Source organism: Triturus cristatus, chromosome 10 (assembly GCF_964204655.1).
Source record: "Triturus cristatus chromosome 10, aTriCri1.1, whole genome shotgun sequence".
In the NCBI taxonomy this organism is placed as follows: domain Eukaryota; kingdom Metazoa; phylum Chordata; class Amphibia; order Caudata; family Salamandridae; genus Triturus; species Triturus cristatus.
In genome coordinates this window covers 664,707,699-664,727,212 of record NC_140593.1, presented here as the reverse complement: position 1 = coordinate 664,727,212, position 19,514 = coordinate 664,707,699, and positions in this window count along the sequence as shown.

The window sequence follows — 19,514 nt, the reverse complement described above, 5'->3', positions numbered from 1 at the left end:
CAAATGTGAATTGTAGTTCAAAGACGCAACATTTGAAAATGGACCATTTTTTTCGTTTCTGAAGCATGTCGTAAGGGGGGGTGGTTATCTCTTTCGTCAAAAATCTGGCATTTTCGCTTGAACAATAAAGACCTCCAAATGTTATTTTATTCACTTACCGTGGAGGAGAAAAACTTTTTAAGGCCGCAGAGTGAGTAAATTGGCCATTTTCATTTACTTTTACCCATTTCTCAAATCTTGTGTTTAGGACCCCTGGAAGCTTGAAAATCACTTTAAACATCTAATCTTATCTCTAAAAGTGATTTTCCACGTACAAATGTGAATTGTAGTTCAAAGACGCAACATTTGAAAATGGACCATTTTTTTCGTTTCTGAAGCATGTCGTAAGGGGGGGTGGTTATCTCTTTCATCAAAAATCTGGCATTTTCGCTTGAACAATAAAGACCTCCAAATGTTATTTTATTCACTTACCGTGGAGGAGAAAAACTTTTTAAGGCCGCAGAGTGAGTAAATTGGCCATTTTCATTTACTTTTACCCATTTCTCAAATCTTGTGTTTAGGACCCCTGGAAGCTTGAAAATCACTTTAAACATCTAATCTTATCTCTAAAAGTGATTTTCCACGTACAAATGTGAATTGAAGTTCAAAGACGCAACATTTGAAAATGGACCATTTTTTTCGTTTCTGAAGCATGTCGTAAGGGGGGGTGGTTATCTCTTTCATCAAAAATCTTGCGTTTTTCATAGAACAATAAAGGCCTACAAATGTTATTTAATTCGCTTCCCGTGGAGTAGAAATACTTTTTAAGGCCGCAGAGTGAGTAAATTGGCCATTTTCATTCACTTTTACCCATTCCTCAAATCTTGTGTTTAGGGCCCGGGGAAGCTTGAAAATCACTTCAAACATCTAATTTTATCTCTAAAAGTGATTATCCACGTACAAATGTGAATTGTAGTTCAAAGACGCAACATTTGAAAATGGACCATTTTTTTTATTTCTGAAGCATGTCGTCGGGGGGGTGGTTATCTCTTTCGTCAAAAATCTGGCATTTTCGCTTGAACAATAAAGACCTCCAAATGTTATTTTATGCACTTGCCGTGGAGTAGAAACACTTTTTAAGGCCGCAGAGTGAGTAAATTGCCCATTTTCATTCACTTTTACCCATTCCTCAAATCTTGTGTTTAAGGCGCCTGGAAGCATGAAAATCACTTGAAACATCTCATTTTTTCTTTAAAAGTGATTTTCCACGTACAAATGTGAATTGTAGTTCAATGAGGCAACATTTGAAAACCAACCATTTTTTTCGTTTCTGAAGCATGTCGTAAGGGGGGGTGGTTATCTCTTTCACCAAACAATGGGTGTTTTTGATTGAACAATAAAGGCCTCCAAATGTTATTTTATTCACTTCCCGTGGAGTAGAAACACTTTTTAAGGCCGCAGAGTGAGTAAATTGGCCATTTTCATTCACTTTTACCCATTTCTCAAATCTTGTGTTTAGGGCCCCTGGAAGCTTGAAAATCACTTTAAACATCTAATCTTATATCTAAAAGTGATTTTCCACGTACAAATGTGAATTGTAGTTCAAAGAGGCAACATTTAAAAATGGACCATTTTTTTCGTTTCTGAAGCATGTCGTAAGGGGGGGTGGTTATCTCTTTCGTCAAAAATCTGGCGTTTTCGCTTGAACAATAAAGACCTCCAAATGTTATTTTATTCACTTACCATGGAGGAGAAAAACTTTTTAAGGCCGCAGAGTGAGTAAATTGGCCATTTTCATTTACTTTTACCCATTTCTCAAATCTTGTGTTTAGGACCCCTGGAAGCTTGAAAATCACTTTAAACATCTAATCTTATCTCTAAAAGTGATTTTCCACGTACAAATGTGAATTGTAGTTCAAAGACGCAACATTTGAAAATGGACCATTTTTTTCGTTTCTGAAGCATGTCGTAAGGGGGGGTGGTTATCTCTTTCATCAAAAATCTGGCGTTTTTCATTGAACAATAAAGGCCTCCAAATGTTATTTAATTCACTTCCCGTGGAGGAGAAACACTATTTAAGGCCTCAGAATGAGTAAATTGGCCATTTCCATTCACTTTTACCCATTCCTCAAATCTTGTGTTTAAGGCCCCTGCAAGCATGAAAATCACTTTAAACATCTCATTTTATCTTTAAAAGTGATTTTCCACATACAAATGTGAATTGTAGTTCAAAGAGGCAACATTTGAAAATGGACCATTTTTTTCGTTTCTGAAGCATGTCGTAAGGGGGGGTGGTTATCTCTTTCATCAAAAATCGGGCGTTTTTGATTGAACAATAAAGGCCTACAAATTTTATTTAATTCGCTTCCCGTGGAGTAGAAATACTTTTTAAGGCCGCAGAGTGAGTAAATTGGCCATTTTCATTCACTTTTACCCATTCCTCAAATCTTGTGTTTAAGGCCCCTGGAAGCATGAAAATCACTTTAAACATCTCATTCTTTCTTTAAAAGTGATTTTCCACGTACAAATGTGAATTGTAGTTCAAAGAGGCAACATTTGAAAACTGACCATTTTTTTCGTTTCTGAAGCATGTCGTAAGGGGGGTGGTTATCTCTTTCACCAAAAAATGGGCGTTTTTGATTGAACATTAAAGGCCTCCAAATGTTATTTTATTCACTTCCAGTGGAGTAGAAACACTTTTTAAGGCCGCAGAGTGAGTAAATTGGCCATTTTCATTCACTTTTACCCATTCCAAAAATCTTGTGTTTAAGGCCCCTGGAAGCATGAAAATCACTTTAAACATCTCATTCTTTCTTTAAAAGTGATTTTCCACGTACAAATGTGAATTGTAGTTCAAAGAGGCAACATTTGAAAACGGACCATTTTTTTTGTTTCTGAAGCATGTCGTAAGGGGGGGTGGTTATCTCTTTCATCAAAAATCGGGCATTTTTGATTGAACAATAAAGGCCTACAAATGTTATTTAATTCACTTTCTGGGGTGGAGAAAAACTTTTTAAGGCCTCAGAGTGAATAAATTGGCCATTTTCATTCAAGTTTTCCCATTCCTCAAATCTTGTGTTTAGGGCCCGGGGAAGCTTGAAAATCACTTCAAACATCTAATTTTATCTCTAAAAGTGATTATCCACGTACAAATGTGAATTGTAGTTCAAAGAGGCAACATTTGAAAACGGACCATTTTTTGCGTTTCTGAAGCATGTCGTAAGGGGGGGTGGTTATCTCTTTCACCAAAAAATGGGCGTTTTTTATTGAACAATAAAGACCTCCAAATGTTATTTTATTCACTTCCCGTGGAGTAGAAACACTTTTTAAGGCCGCAGAGTGAGTAAATTGGCCATTTTCATTCACTTTTACCCATTCCAAAAATCTTGTGTTTAAGACCCCTGGACGCATGAAAATCACTTTAAACATATCATTTTATCTCTAAAAGTGATAATCCACATACAAATGTGAATTGTAGTTCAAAGATGCAACACTTGAAAATTAACCATATTTTTCGTTTCTGAAGCATGTCGTAAGGGGGGGTGGTTATCTCTTTCATCAAAAATCTGGCGTTTTTGATTGAACAATAAAGGCCTCCAAATGTTATTTAATTCACTTCCCGTGGAGGAGAAACACTTTTTAAGGCCTCAGAATGAGTAAATTGGCCATTTCCATTCACTTTTACCCATTCCTCAAATCTTGTGTTTAAGGCCCCTGGAAGCATGAAAATCACTTTAAACATATCATTTTATCTTTAAAAGTGATTTTTCACATACAAATGTGAATTGTAGTTCAAAGAGGCAACATTTGAAAATGGACCATTTTTTTAGTTTCTGAAGCATGTCGTAAGGGGGGGTGGTTATCTCTTTCATCAAAAATCGTGCGTTTTTGATTGAACAATAAAGGCCTACAAATGTTATTTAATTCGCTTCCCGTGGAGTAGAAACACTTTTTAAGGCCGCAGAGTGAGTAAATTGGCCATTTTCATTCACTTTTACCCATTCCTCAAATTTTGTGTTTAAGGCCCCTGGAAGCATGAAAATCACTTTAAAGATCTCATTTTTTCTTTAAAATTGATTTTCCACGTACAAATGTGAATTGTAGTTCAAAGAGGCAACATTTGAAAACGGACCATTTTATTTGTTTCTGAAGCATGTCGTAAGGGGGGGTGGTTATCTTTTTCATCAAAAAATGGGCGTTTTTGATTGAACAATAAAGGCCTCCAAATGTTATTTTATTCACTTCCAGTGGAGTAGAAACACTTTTTAAGGCCACAGAGTGAGTAAATTGGCCATTTTCATTCACTTTTACCCATTCCAAAAATCTTGTGTTTAAGACCCCTGGACGCATGAAAATCACTTTAAACATATCATTTTATCTCTAAAAGTGATAATCCACATACAAATGTGAATTGTAGTTCAAAGAGGCAACATTTGAAAATGAACCATTTTTTTTGTTTCTGAAGCATGTCGTAAGGGGGGGTGGTTATCTCTTTCATCAAAAATCGGGCATTTTTGATTGAACAATAAAGGCCTACAAATGTTATTTAATTCACTTTCTGGGGTGGAGAAAAACTTTTTAAGGCCTCAGAGTGAATAAATTGGCCATTTTCATTCAAGTTTTCCCATTCCTCAAATCTTGTGTTTAGGGCCCGGGGAAGCTTGAAAATCACTTCAAACATCTAATTTTATCTCTAAAAGTGATTATCCACGTACAAATGTGAATTGTAGTTCAAAGACGCAACATTTGAAAATGGACCATTTTTTTTATTTCTGAAGCATGTCGTCGGGGGGGTGGTTATCTCTTTCGTCAAAAATCTGGCGTTTTCGCTTGAACAATAAAGACCTCCAAATGTTATTTTATGCACTTGCCGTGGAGTAGAAACACTTTTTAAGGCCGCAGAGTGAGTAAATTGCCCATTTTCATTCACTTTTACCCATTCCTCAAATCTTGTGTTTAAGGCGCCTGGAAGCATGAAAATCACTTTAAACATCTCATTTTTTCTTTAAAAGGGATTTTCCACGTACAAATGTGAATTGTAGTTCAATGAGGCAACATTTGAAAACCAACCATTTTTTTCGTTTCTGAAGCATGTCGTAAGGGGGGGTGGTTATCTGTTTCACCAAACAATGGGTGTTTTTGATTGAAAAATAAAGGCCTCCAAATGTTATTTTATTCACTTCCCGTGGAGTAGAAACACTTTTTAAGGCCGCAGAGTGAGTAAATTGGGCATTTTCATTCACTTTTACCCATTTCTCAAATCTTGTGTTTAGGGCCCCTGGAAGTTTGAAAATCACTTTAAACATCTAATCTCATATCTAAAAGTGATTTTCCACGTACAAATGTGAATTGTAGTTCAAAGACGCAACATTTGAAAATGGACCATTTTTTTCGTTTCTGAAGCATGTCGTAAGGGGGGGTGGTTATCTCTTTCATCAAAAATCTGGCATTTTCGCTTGAACAATAAAGACCTCCAAATGTTATTTTATTCACTTACCGTGGAGGAGAAAAACTTTTTAAGGCCGCAGAGTGAGTAAATTGGCCATTTTCATTTACTTTTACCCATTTCTCAAATCTTGTGTTTAGGACCCCTGGAAGCTTGAAAATCACTTTAAACATCTAATCTTATCTCTAAAAGTGATTTTCCACGTACAAATGTGAATTGAAGTTCAAAGACGCAACATTTGAAAATGGACCATTTTTTTCGTTTCTGAAGCATGTCGTAAGGGGGGGTGGTTATCTCTTTCATCAAAAATCTTGCGTTTTTCATAGAACAATAAAGGCCTACAAATGTTATTTAATTCGCTTCCCGTGGAGTAGAAATACTTTTTAAGGCCGCAGAGTGAGTAAATTGGCCATTTTCATTCACTTTTACCCATTCCTCAAATCTTGTGTTTAGGGCCCGGGGAAGCTTGAAAATCACTTCAAACATCTAATTTTATCTCTAAAAGTGATTATCCACGTACAAATGTGAATTGTAGTTCAAAGACGCAACATTTGAAAATGGACCATTTTTTTTATTTCTGAAGCATGTCGTCGGGGGGGTGGTTATCTCTTTCGTCAAAAATCTGGCATTTTCGCTTGAACAATAAAGACCTCCAAATGTTATTTTATGCACTTGCCGTGGAGTAGAAACACTTTTTAAGGCCGCAGAGTGAGTAAATTGCCCATTTTCATTCACTTTTACCCATTCCTCAAATCTTGTGTTTAAGGCGCCTGGAAGCATGAAAATCACTTGAAACATCTCATTTTTTCTTTAAAAGTGATTTTCCACGTACAAATGTGAATTGTAGTTCAATGAGGCAACATTTGAAAACCAACCATTTTTTTCGTTTCTGAAGCATGTCGTAAGGGGGGGTGGTTATCTCTTTCACCAAACAATGGGTGTTTTTGATTGAACAATAAAGGCCTCCAAATGTTATTTTATTCACTTCCCGTGGAGTAGAAACACTTTTTAAGGCCGCAGAGTGAGTAAATTGGCCATTTTCATTCACTTTTACCCATTTCTCAAATCTTGTGTTTAGGGCCCCTGGAAGCTTGAAAATCACTTTAAACATCTAATCTTATATCTAAAAGTGATTTTCCACGTACAAATGTGAATTGTAGTTCAAAGAGGCAACATTTAAAAATGGACCATTTTTTTCGTTTCTGAAGCATGTCGTAAGGGGGGGTGGTTATCTCTTTCGTCAAAAATCTGGCGTTTTCGCTTGAACAATAAAGACCTCCAAATGTTATTTTATTCACTTACCATGGAGGAGAAAAACTTTTTAAGGCCGCAGAGTGAGTAAATTGGCCATTTTCATTTACTTTTACCCATTTCTCAAATCTTGTGTTTAGGACCCCTGGAAGCTTGAAAATCACTTTAAACATCTAATCTTATCTCTAAAAGTGATTTTCCACGTACAAATGTGAATTGTAGTTCAAAGACGCAACATTTGAAAATGGACCATTTTTTTCGTTTCTGAAGCATGTCGTAAGGGGGGGTGGTTATCTCTTTCATCAAAAATCTGGCGTTTTTCATTGAACAATAAAGGCCTCCAAATGTTATTTAATTCACTTCCCGTGGAGGAGAAACACTATTTAAGGCCTCAGAATGAGTAAATTGGCCATTTCCATTCACTTTTACCCATTCCTCAAATCTTGTGTTTAAGGCCCCTGCAAGCATGAAAATCACTTTAAACATCTCATTTTATCTTTAAAAGTGATTTTCCACATACAAATGTGAATTGTAGTTCAAAGAGGCAACATTTGAAAATGGACCATTTTTTTCGTTTCTGAAGCATGTCGTAAGGGGGGGTGGTTATCTCTTTCATCAAAAATCGGGCGTTTTTGATTGAACAATAAAGGCCTACAAATTTTATTTAATTCGCTTCCCGTGGAGTAGAAATACTTTTTAAGGCCGCAGAGTGAGTAAATTGGCCATTTTCATTCACTTTTACCCATTCCTCAAATCTTGTGTTTAAGGCCCCTGGAAGCATGAAAATCACTTTAAACATCTCATTCTTTCTTTAAAAGTGATTTTCCACGTACAAATGTGAATTGTAGTTCAAAGAGGCAACATTTGAAAACTGACCATTTTTTTCGTTTCTGAAGCATGTCGTAAGGGGGGTGGTTATCTCTTTCACCAAAAAATGGGCGTTTTTGATTGAACATTAAAGGCCTCCAAATGTTATTTTATTCACTTCCAGTGGAGTAGAAACACTTTTTAAGGCCGCAGAGTGAGTAAATTGGCCATTTTCATTCACTTTTACCCATTCCAAAAATCTTGTGTTTAAGGCCCCTGGAAGCATGAAAATCACTTTAAACATCTCATTCTTTCTTTAAAAGTGATTTTCCACGTACAAATGTGAATTGTAGTTCAAAGAGGCAACATTTGAAAACGGACCATTTTTTTTGTTTCTGAAGCATGTCGTAAGGGGGGGTGGTTATCTCTTTCATCAAAAATCGGGCATTTTTGATTGAACAATAAAGGCCTACAAATGTTATTTAATTCACTTTCTGGGGTGGAGAAAAACTTTTTAAGGCCTCAGAGTGAATAAATTGGCCATTTTCATTCAAGTTTTCCCATTCCTCAAATCTTGTGTTTAGGGCCCGGGGAAGCTTGAAAATCACTTCAAACATCTAATTTTATCTCTAAAAGTGATTATCCACGTACAAATGTGAATTGTAGTTCAAAGAGGCAACATTTGAAAACGGACCATTTTTTGCGTTTCTGAAGCATGTCGTAAGGGGGGGTGGTTATCTCTTTCACCAAAAAATGGGCGTTTTTATTGAACAATAAAGACCTCCAAATGTTATTTTATTCACTTCCCGTGGAGTAGAAACACTTTTTAAGGCCGCAGAGTGAGTAAATTGGCCATTTTCATTCACTTTTACCCATTCCAAAAATCTTGTGTTTAAGACCCCTGGACGCATGAAAATCACTTTAAACATATCATTTTATCTCTAAAAGTGATAATCCACATACAAATGTGAATTGTAGTTCAAAGATGCAACACTTGAAAATTAACCATATTTTTCGTTTCTGAAGCATGTCGTAAGGGGGGGTGGTTATCTCTTTCATCAAAAATCTGGCGTTTTTGATTGAACAATAAAGGCCTCCAAATGTTATTTAATTCACTTCCCGTGGAGGAGAAACACTTTTTAAGGCCTCAGAATGAGTAAATTGGCCATTTCCATTCACTTTTACCCATTCCTCAAATCTTGTGTTTAAGGCCCCTGGAAGCATGAAAATCACTTTAAACATATCATTTTATCTTTAAAAGTGATTTTTCACATACAAATGTGAATTGTAGTTCAAAGAGGCAACATTTGAAAATGGACCATTTTTTTAGTTTCTGAAGCATGTCGTAAGGGGGGGTGGTTATCTCTTTCATCAAAAATCGTGCGTTTTTGATTGAACAATAAAGGCCTACAAATGTTATTTAATTCGCTTCCCGTGGAGTAGAAACACTTTTTAAGGCCGCAGAGTGAGTAAATTGGCCATTTTCATTCACTTTTACCCATTCCTCAAATTTTGTGTTTAAGGCCCCTGGAAGCATGAAAATCACTTTAAAGATCTCATTTTTTCTTTAAAATTGATTTTCCACGTACAAATGTGAATTGTAGTTCAAAGAGGCAACATTTGAAAATGGATCATTTTATTTGTTTCTGAAGCATGTCGTAAGGGGGGGTGGTTATCTTTTTCATCAAAAAATGGGCGTTTTTGATTGAACAATAAAGGCCTCCAAATGTTATTTTATTCACTTCCAGTGGAGTAGAAACACTTTTTAAGGCCACAGAGTGAGTAAATTGGCCATTTTCATTCACTTTTACCCATTCCAAAAATCTTGTGTTTAAGACCCCTGGACGCATGAAAATCACTTTAAACATATCATTTTATCTCTAAAAGTGATAATCCACATACAAATGTGAATTGTAGTTCAAAGAGGCAACATTTGAAAATGAACCATTTTTTTTGTTTCTGAAGCATGTCGTAAGGGGGGGTGGTTATCTCTTTCATCAAAAATCGGGCATTTTTGATTGAACAATAAAGGCCTACAAATGTTATTTAATTCACTTTCTGGGGTGGAGAAAAACTTTTTAAGGCCTCAGAGTGAATAAATTGGCCATTTTCATTCAAGTTTTCCCATTCCTCAAATCTTGTGTTTAGGGCCCGGGGAAGCTTGAAAATCACTTCAAACATCTAATTTTATCTCTAAAAGTGATTATCCACGTACAAATGTGAATTGTAGTTCAAAGACGCAACATTTGAAAATGGACCATTTTTTTTATTTCTGAAGCATGTCGTCGGGGGGGTGGTTATCTCTTTCGTCAAAAATCTGGCGTTTTCGCTTGAACAATAAAGACCTCCAAATGTTATTTTATGCACTTGCCGTGGAGTAGAAACACTTTTTAAGGCCGCAGAGTGAGTAAATTGCCCATTTTCATTCACTTTTACCCATTCCTCAAATCTTGTGTTTAAGGCGCCTGGAAGCATGAAAATCACTTTAAACATCTCATTTTTTCTTTAAAAGGGATTTTCCACGTACAAATGTGAATTGTAGTTCAATGAGGCAACATTTGAAAACCAACCATTTTTTTCGTTTCTGAAGCATGTCGTAAGGGGGGGTGGTTATCTGTTTCACCAAACAATGGGTGTTTTTGATTGAAAAATAAAGGCCTCCAAATGTTATTTTATTCACTTCCCGTGGAGTAGAAACACTTTTTAAGGCCGCAGAGTGAGTAAATTGGGCATTTTCATTCACTTTTACCCATTTCTCAAATCTTGTGTTTAGGGCCCCTGGAAGTTTGAAAATCACTTTAAACATCTAATCTCATATCTAAAAGTGATTTTCCACGTACAAATGTGAATTGTAGTTCAAAGACGCAACATTTGAAAATGGACCATTTTTTTCGTTTCTGAAGCATGTCGTAAGGGGGGGTGGTTATCTCTTTCGTCAAAAATCTGGCATTTTCGCTTGAACAATAAAGACCTCCAAATGTTATTTTATTCACTTACCGTGGAGGAGAAAAACTTTTTAAGGCCGCAGAGTGAGTAAATTGGCCATTTTCATTTACTTTTACCCATTTCTCAAATCTTGTGTTTAGGACCCCTGGAAGCTTGAAAATCACTTTAAACATCTAATCTTATCTCTAAAAGTGATTTTCCACGTACAAATGTGAATTGTAGTTCAAAGACGCAACATTTGAAAATGGACCATTTTTTTCGTTTCTGAAGCATGTCGTAAGGGGGGGTGGTTATCTCTTTCATCAAAAATCTGGCATTTTCGCTTGAACAATAAAGACCTCCAAATGTTATTTTATTCACTTACCGTGGAGGAGAAAAACTTTTTAAGGCCGCAGAGTGAGTAAATTGGCCATTTTCATTTACTTTTACCCATTTCTCAAATCTTGTGTTTAGGACCCCTGGAAGCTTGAAAATCACTTTAAACATCTAATCTTATCTCTAAAAGTGATTTTCCACGTACAAATGTGAATTGAAGTTCAAAGACGCAACATTTGAAAATGGACCATTTTTTTCGTTTCTGAAGCATGTCGTAAGGGGGGGTGGTTATCTCTTTCATCAAAAATCTTGCGTTTTTCATAGAACAATAAAGGCCTACAAATGTTATTTAATTCGCTTCCCGTGGAGTAGAAATACTTTTTAAGGCCGCAGAGTGAGTAAATTGGCCATTTTCATTCACTTTTACCCATTCCTCAAATCTTGTGTTTAGGGCCCGGGGAAGCTTGAAAATCACTTCAAACATCTAATTTTATCTCTAAAAGTGATTATCCACGTACAAATGTGAATTGTAGTTCAAAGACGCAACATTTGAAAATGGACCATTTTTTTTATTTCTGAAGCATGTCGTCGGGGGGGTGGTTATCTCTTTCGTCAAAAATCTGGCATTTTCGCTTGAACAATAAAGACCTCCAAATGTTATTTTATGCACTTGCCGTGGAGTAGAAACACTTTTTAAGGCCGCAGAGTGAGTAAATTGCCCATTTTCATTCACTTTTACCCATTCCTCAAATCTTGTGTTTAAGGCGCCTGGAAGCATGAAAATCACTTGAAACATCTCATTTTTTCTTTAAAAGTGATTTTCCACGTACAAATGTGAATTGTAGTTCAATGAGGCAACATTTGAAAACCAACCATTTTTTTCGTTTCTGAAGCATGTCGTAAGGGGGGGTGGTTATCTCTTTCACCAAACAATGGGTGTTTTTGATTGAACAATAAAGGCCTCCAAATGTTATTTTATTCACTTCCCGTGGAGTAGAAACACTTTTTAAGGCCGCAGAGTGAGTAAATTGGCCATTTTCATTCACTTTTACCCATTTCTCAAATCTTGTGTTTAGGGCCCCTGGAAGCTTGAAAATCACTTTAAACATCTAATCTTATATCTAAAAGTGATTTTCCACGTACAAATGTGAATTGTAGTTCAAAGAGGCAACATTTAAAAATGGACCATTTTTTTCGTTTCTGAAGCATGTCGTAAGGGGGGTGGTTATCTCTTTCGTCAAAAATCTGGCGTTTTCGCTTGAACAATAAAGACCTCCAAATGTTATTTTATTCACTTACCATGGAGGAGAAAAACTTTTTAAGGCCGCAGAGTGAGTAAATTGGCCATTTTCATTTACTTTTACCCATTTCTCAAATCTTGTGTTTAGGACCCCTGGAAGCTTGAAAATCACTTTAAACATCTAATCTTATCTCTAAAAGTGATTTTCCACGTACAAATGTGAATTGTAGTTCAAAGACGCAACATTTGAAAATGGACCATTTTTTTCGTTTCTGAAGCATGTCGTAAGGGGGGGTGGTTATCTCTTTCATCAAAAATCTGGCGTTTTTCATTGAACAATAAAGGCCTCCAAATGTTATTTAATTCACTTCCCGTGGAGGAGAAACACTATTTAAGGCCTCAGAATGAGTAAATTGGCCATTTCCATTCACTTTTACCCATTCCTCAAATCTTGTGTTTAAGGCCCCTGCAAGCATGAAAATCACTTTAAACATCTCATTTTATCTTTAAAAGTGATTTTCCACATACAAATGTGAATTGTAGTTCAAAGAGGCAACATTTGAAAATGGACCATTTTTTTCGTTTCTGAAGCATGTCGTAAGGGGGGGTGGTTATCTCTTTCATCAAAAATCGGGCGTTTTTGATTGAACAATAAAGGCCTACAAATTTTATTTAATTCGCTTCCCGTGGAGTAGAAATACTTTTTAAGGCCGCAGAGTGAGTAAATTGGCCATTTTCATTCACTTTTACCCATTCCTCAAATCTTGTGTTTAAGGCCCCTGGAAGCATGAAAATCACTTTAAACATCTCATTCTTTCTTTAAAAGTGATTTTCCACGTACAAATGTGAATTGTAGTTCAAAGAGGCAACATTTGAAAACGGACCATTTTTTTCGTTTCTGAAGCATGTCGTAAGGGGGGTGGTTATCTCTTTCACCAAAAAATGGGCGTTTTTGATTGAACATTAAAGGCCTCCAAATGTTATTTTATTCACTTCCAGTGGAGTAGAAACACTTTTTAAGGCCGCAGAGTGAGTAAATTGGCCATTTTCATTCACTTTTACCCATTCCAAAAATCTTGTGTTTAAGGCCCCTGGAAGCATGAAAATCACTTTAAACATCTCATTCTTTCTTTAAAAGTGATTTTCCACGTACAAATGTGAATTGTAGTTCAAAGAGGCAACATTTGAAAACGGACCATTTTTTTTGTTTCTGAAGCATGTCGTAAGGGGGGGTGGTTATCTCTTTCATCAAAAATCGGGCATTTTTGATTGAACAATAAAGGCCTACAAATGTTATTTAATTCACTTTCTGGGGTGGAGAAAAACTTTTTAAGGCCTCAGAGTGAATAAATTGGCCATTTTCATTCAAGTTTTCCCATTCCTCAAATCTTGTGTTTAGGGCCCGGGGAAGCTTGAAAATCACTTCAAACATCTAATTTTATCTCTAAAAGTGATTATCCACGTACAAATGTGAATTGTAGTTCAAAGAGGCAACATTTGAAAACGGACCATTTTTTGCGTTTCTGAAGCATGTCGTAAGGGGGGGTGGTTATCTCTTTCACCAAAAAATGGGCGTTTTTTATTGAACAATAAAGACCTCCAAATGTTATTTTATTCACTTCCCGTGGAGTAGAAACACTTTTTAAGGCCGCAGAGTGAGTAAATTGGCCATTTTCATTCACTTTTACCCATTCCAAAAATCTTGTGTTTAAGACCCCTGGACGCATGAAAATCACTTTAAACATATCATTTTATCTCTAAAAGTGATAATCCACATACAAATGTGAATTGTAGTTCAAAGATGCAACACTTGAAAATTAACCATATTTTTCGTTTCTGAAGCATGTCGTAAGGGGGGGTGGTTATCTCTTTCATCAAAAATCTGGCGTTTTTGATTGGACAATAAAGGCCTCCAAATGTTATTTAATTCACTTCCCGTGGAGGAGAAACACTTTTTAAGGCCTCAGAATGAGTAAATTGGCCATTTCCATTCACTTTTACCCATTCCTCAAATCTTGTGTTTAAGGCCCCTGGAAGCATGAAAATCACTTTAAACATATCATTTTATCTTTAAAAGTGATTTTTCACATACAAATGTGAATTGTAGTTCAAAGAGGCAACATTTGAAAATGGACCATTTTTTTAGTTTCTGAAGCATGTCGTAAGGGGGGGTGGTTATCTCTTTCATCAAAAATCGTGCGTTTTTGATTGAACAATAAAGGCCTACAAATGTTATTTAATTCGCTTCCCGTGGAGTAGAAACACTTTTTAAGGCCGCAGAGTGAGTAAATTGGCCATTTTCATTCACTTTTACCCATTCCTCAAATCTTGTGTTTAAGGCCCCTGGAAGCATGAAAATCACTTTAAAGATCTCATTTTTTCTTTAAAAGTGATTTTCCACGTACAAATGTGAATTGTAGTTCAAAGAGGCAACATTTGAAAACGGACCATTTTATTTGTTTCTGAAGCATGTCGTAAGGGGGGTGGTTATCTTTTTCATCAAAAAATGGGCGTTTTTGATTGAACAATAAAGGCCTCCAAATGTTATTTTATTCACTTCCAGTGGAGTAGAAACACTTTTTAAGGCCGCAGAGTGAGTAAATTGGCCATTTTCATTCACTTTTACCCATTCCAAAAATCTTGTGTTTAAGACCCCTGGACGCATGAAAATCACTTTAAACATATCATTTTATCTCTAAAAGTGATAATCCACATACAAATGTGAATTGTAGTTCAAAGAGGCAACATTTGAAAATGAACCATTTTTTTTGTTTCTGAAGCATGTCGTAAGGGGGGGTGGTTATCTCTTTCATCAAAAATCGGGCATTTTTGATTGAACAATAAAGGCCTACAAATGTTATTTAATTCACTTTCTGGGGTGGAGAAAAACTTTTTAAGGCCTCAGAGTGAATAAATTGGCCATTTTCATTCAAGTTTTCCCATTCCTCAAATCTTGTGTTTAGGGCCCGGGGAAGCTTGAAAATCACTTCAAACATCTAATTTTATCTCTAAAAGTGATTATCCACGTACAAATGTGAATTGTAGTTCAAAGACGCAACATTTGAAAATGGACCATTTTTTTTATTTCTGAAGCATGTCGTCGGGGGGGTGGTTATCTCTTTCGTCAAAAATCTGGCGTTTTCGCTTGAACAATAAAGACCTCCAAATGTTATTTTATGCACTTGCCGTGGAGTAGAAACACTTTTTAAGGCCGCAGAGTGAGTAAATTGCCCATTTTCATTCACTTTTACCCATTCCTCAAATCTTGTGTTTAAGGCGCCTGGAAGCATGAAAATCACTTTAAACATCTCATTTTTTCTTTAAAAGTGATTTTCCACGTACAAATGTGAATTGTAGTTCAATGAGGCAACATTTGAAAACCAACCATTTTTTTCGTTTCTGAAGCATGTCGTAAGGGGGGGTGGTTATCTCTTTCACCAAACAATGGGTGTTTTTGATTGAAAAATAAAGGCCTCCAAATGTTATTTTATTCACTTCCCGTGGAGTAGAAACACTTTTTAAGGCCGCAGAGTGAGTAAATTGGCCATTTTCATTCACTTTTACCCATTTCTCAAATCTTGTGTTTAGGGCCCCTGGAAGTTTGAAAATCACTTTAAACATCTAATCTTATATCTAAAAGTGATTTTCCACGTACAAATGTGAATTGTAGTTCAAAGACGCAACATTTGAAAATGGACCATTTTTTTCGTTTCTGAAGCATGTCGTAAGGGGGGGTGGTTATCTCTTTCGTCAAAAATCTGGCATTTTCGCTTGAACAATAAAGACCTCCAAATGTTATTTTATTCACTTACCGTGGAGGAGAAAAACTTTTTAAGGCCGCAGAGTGAGTAAATTGGCCATTTTCATTTACTTTTACCCATTTCTCAAATCTTGTGTTTAGGACCCCTGGAAGCTTGAAAATCACTTTAAACATCTAATCTTATCTCTAAAAGTGATTTTCCACGTACAAATGTGAATTGTAGTTCAAAGACGCAACATTTGAAAATGGACCATTTTTTTCGTTTCTGAAGCATGTCGTAAGGGGGGGTGGTTATCTCTTTCATCAAAAATCTGGCGTTTTTCATTGAACAATAAAGGCCTCCAAATGTTATTTAATTCACTTCCCGTGGAGGAGAAACACTTTTTAAGGCCTCAGAATGAGTAAATTGGCCATTTCCATTCACTTTTACCCATTCCTCAAATCTTGTGTTTAAGGCCCCTGGAAGCATGAAAATCACTTTAAACATCTCATTTTATCTTTAAAAGTGATTTTCCACATACAAATGTGAATTGTAGTTCAAAGAGGCAACATTTGAAAATGGACCATTTTTTTCGTTTCTGAAGCATGTCGTAAGGGGGGGTGGTTATCTCTTTCATCAAAAATCGGGCGTTTTTGATTGAACGATAAAGGCCTACAAATGTTATTTAATTCGCTTCCCGTGGAGTAGAAATACTTTTTAAGGCCGCAGAGTGAGTAAATTGGCCATTTTCATTCACTTTTACCCATTCCTCAAATCTTGTGTTTAAGGCCCCTGGAAGCATGAAAATCACTTTAAACATATAATTTTATCTTTAAAAGTGATTTTCCACATACAAATGTGAATTGTAGTTCAAAGAGGCAACATTTGAAAACGGACCATTTTTTTCGTTTCTGAAGCATGTCGTAAGGGGGGGGGGTTATCTCTTTCACCAAAAAATGGGCATTTTTTATTGAACAATAAAGATCTCCAAATGTTATTTTATTCACTTCCCGTGGAGTAGAAACACTTTTTAAGGCCGCAGAGTGAGTAAATTGGCCATTTTCATTCACTTTTACCCATTTCTCAAATCTTGTGTTTAGGGCCCCTGGAAGCTTGAAAATCACTTTAAACATCTAATCTTATATCTAAAAGTGATTTTCCACGTACAAATGTGAATTGTAGTTCAAAGAGGCAACATTTGAAAACGGACCATTTTTTTCGTTTCTGAAGCATGTCGTAAGGGGGGGTGGTTATCTCTTTCACCAAAAAATGGGCGTTTTTTATTGAACAATAAAGACCTCCAAATGTTATTTTATTCACTTCCCGTGGAGTAGAAACACTTTTTAAGGCCGCAGAGTGAGTAAATTGGCCATTTTCATTCACTTTTACCCATTCCAAAAATCTTGTGTTTAAGACCCCTGGACGCATGAAAATCACTTTAAACATATCATTTTATCTCTAAAAGTGATAATCCACATACAAATGTGAATTGTAGTTCAAAGATGCAACACTTGAAAATTAACCATATTTTTCGTTTCTGAAGCATGTCGTAAGGGGGGGTGGTTATCTCTTTCATCAAAAATCTGGCGTTTTTGATTGAACAATAAAGGCCTCCAAATGTTATTTAATTCACTTCCCGTGGAGGAGAAACACTTTTTAAGGCCTCAGAATGAGTAAATTGGCCATTTCCATTCACTTTTACCCATTCCTCAAATCTTGTGTTTAAGGCCCCTGGAAGCATGAAAATCACTTTAAACATATCATTTTATCTTTAAAAGTGATTTTTCACATACAAATGTGAATTGTAGTTCAAAGAGGCAACATTTGAAAATGGACCATTTTTTTAGTTTCTGAAGCATGTCGTAAGGGGGGGGTGGTTATCTCTTTCATCAAAAATCGTGCGTTTTTGATTGAACAATAAAGGCCTACAAATGTTATTTAATTCGCTTCCCGTGGAGTAGAAACACTTTTTAAGGCCGCAGAGTGAGTAAATTGGCCATTTTCATTCACTTTTACCCATTCCTCAAATTTTGTGTTTAAGGCCCCTGGAAGCATGAAAATCACTTTAAAGATCTCATTTTTTCTTTAAAATTGATTTTCCACGTACAAATGTGAATTGTAGTTCAAAGAGGCAACATTTGAAAACGGACCATTTTATTTGTTTCTGAAGCATGTCGTAAGGGGGGGTGGTTATCTTTTTCATCAAAAAATGGGCGTTTTTGATTGAACAATAAAGGCCTCCAAATGTTATTTTATTCACTTCCAGTGGAGTAGAAACACTTTTTAAGGCCACAGAGTGAGTAAATTGGCCATTTTCATTCACTTTTACCCATTCCAAAAATCTTGTGTTTAAGACCCCTGGACGCATGAAAATCACTTTAAACATATCATTTTATCTCTAAAAGTGATAATCCACATACAAATGTGAATTGTAGTTCAAAGAGGCAACATTTGAAAATGAACCATTTTTTTTGTTTCTGAAGCATGTCGTAAGGGGGGGTGGTTATCTCTTTCATCAAAAATCGGGCATTTTTGATTGAAAAATAAAGGCCTACAAATGTTATTTAATTCACTTTCTGGGGTGGAGAAAAACTTTTTAAGGCCTCAGAGTGAATAAATTGGCCATTTTCATTCAAGTTTTCCCATTCCTCAAATCTTGTGTTTAGGGCCCGGGGAAGCTTGAAAATCACTTCAAACATCTAATTTTATCTCTAAAAGTGATTATCCACGTACAAATGTGAATTGTAGTTCAAAGACGCAACATTTGAAAATGGACCATTTTTTTTATTTCTGAAGCATGTCGTCGGGGGGGTGGTTATCTCTTTCGTCAAAAATCTGGCGTTTTCGCTTGAACAATAAAGACCTCCAAATGTTATTTTATGCACTTGCCGTGGAGTAGAAACACTTTTTAAGGCCGCAGAGTGAGTAAATTGCCCATTTTCATTCACTTTTACCCATTCCTCAAATCTTGTGTTTAAGGCGCCTGGAAGCATGAAAATCACTTTAAACATCTCATTTTTTCTTTAAAAGGGATTTTCCACGTACAAATGTGAATTGTAGTTCAATGAGGCAACATTTGAAAACCAACCATTTTTTTCGTTTCTGAAGCATGTCGTAAGGGGGGGTGGTTATCTGTTTCACCAAACAATGGGTGTTTTTGATTGAAAAATAAAGGCCTCCAAATGTTATTTTATTCACTTCCCGTGGAGTAGAAACACTTTTTAAGGCCGCAGAGTGAGTAAATTGGGCATTTTCATTCACTTTTACCCATTTCTCAAATCTTGTGTTTAGGGCCCCTGGAAGTTTGAAAATCACTTTAAACATCTAATCTCATATCTAAAAGTGATTTTCCACGTACAAATGTGAATTGTAGTTCAAAGACGCAACATTTGAAAATGGACCATTTTTTTCGTTTCTGAAGCATGTCGTAAGGGGGGGTGGTTATCTCTTTCGTCAAAAATCTGGCATTTTCGCTTGAACAATAAAGACCTCCAAATGTTATTTTATTCACTTACCGTGGAGGAGAAAAACTTTTTAAGGCCGCAGAGTGAGTAAATTGGCCATTTTCATTTACTTTTACCCATTTCTCAAATCTTGTGTTTAGGACCCCTGGAAGCTTGAAAATCACTTTAAACATCTAATCTTATCTCTAAAAGTGATTTTCCACGTACAAATGTGAATTGTAGTTCAAAGACGCAACATTTGAAAATGGACCATTTTTTTCGTTTCTGAAGCATGTCGTAAGGGGGGGTGGTTATCTCTTTCATCAAAAATCTGGCATTTTCGCTTG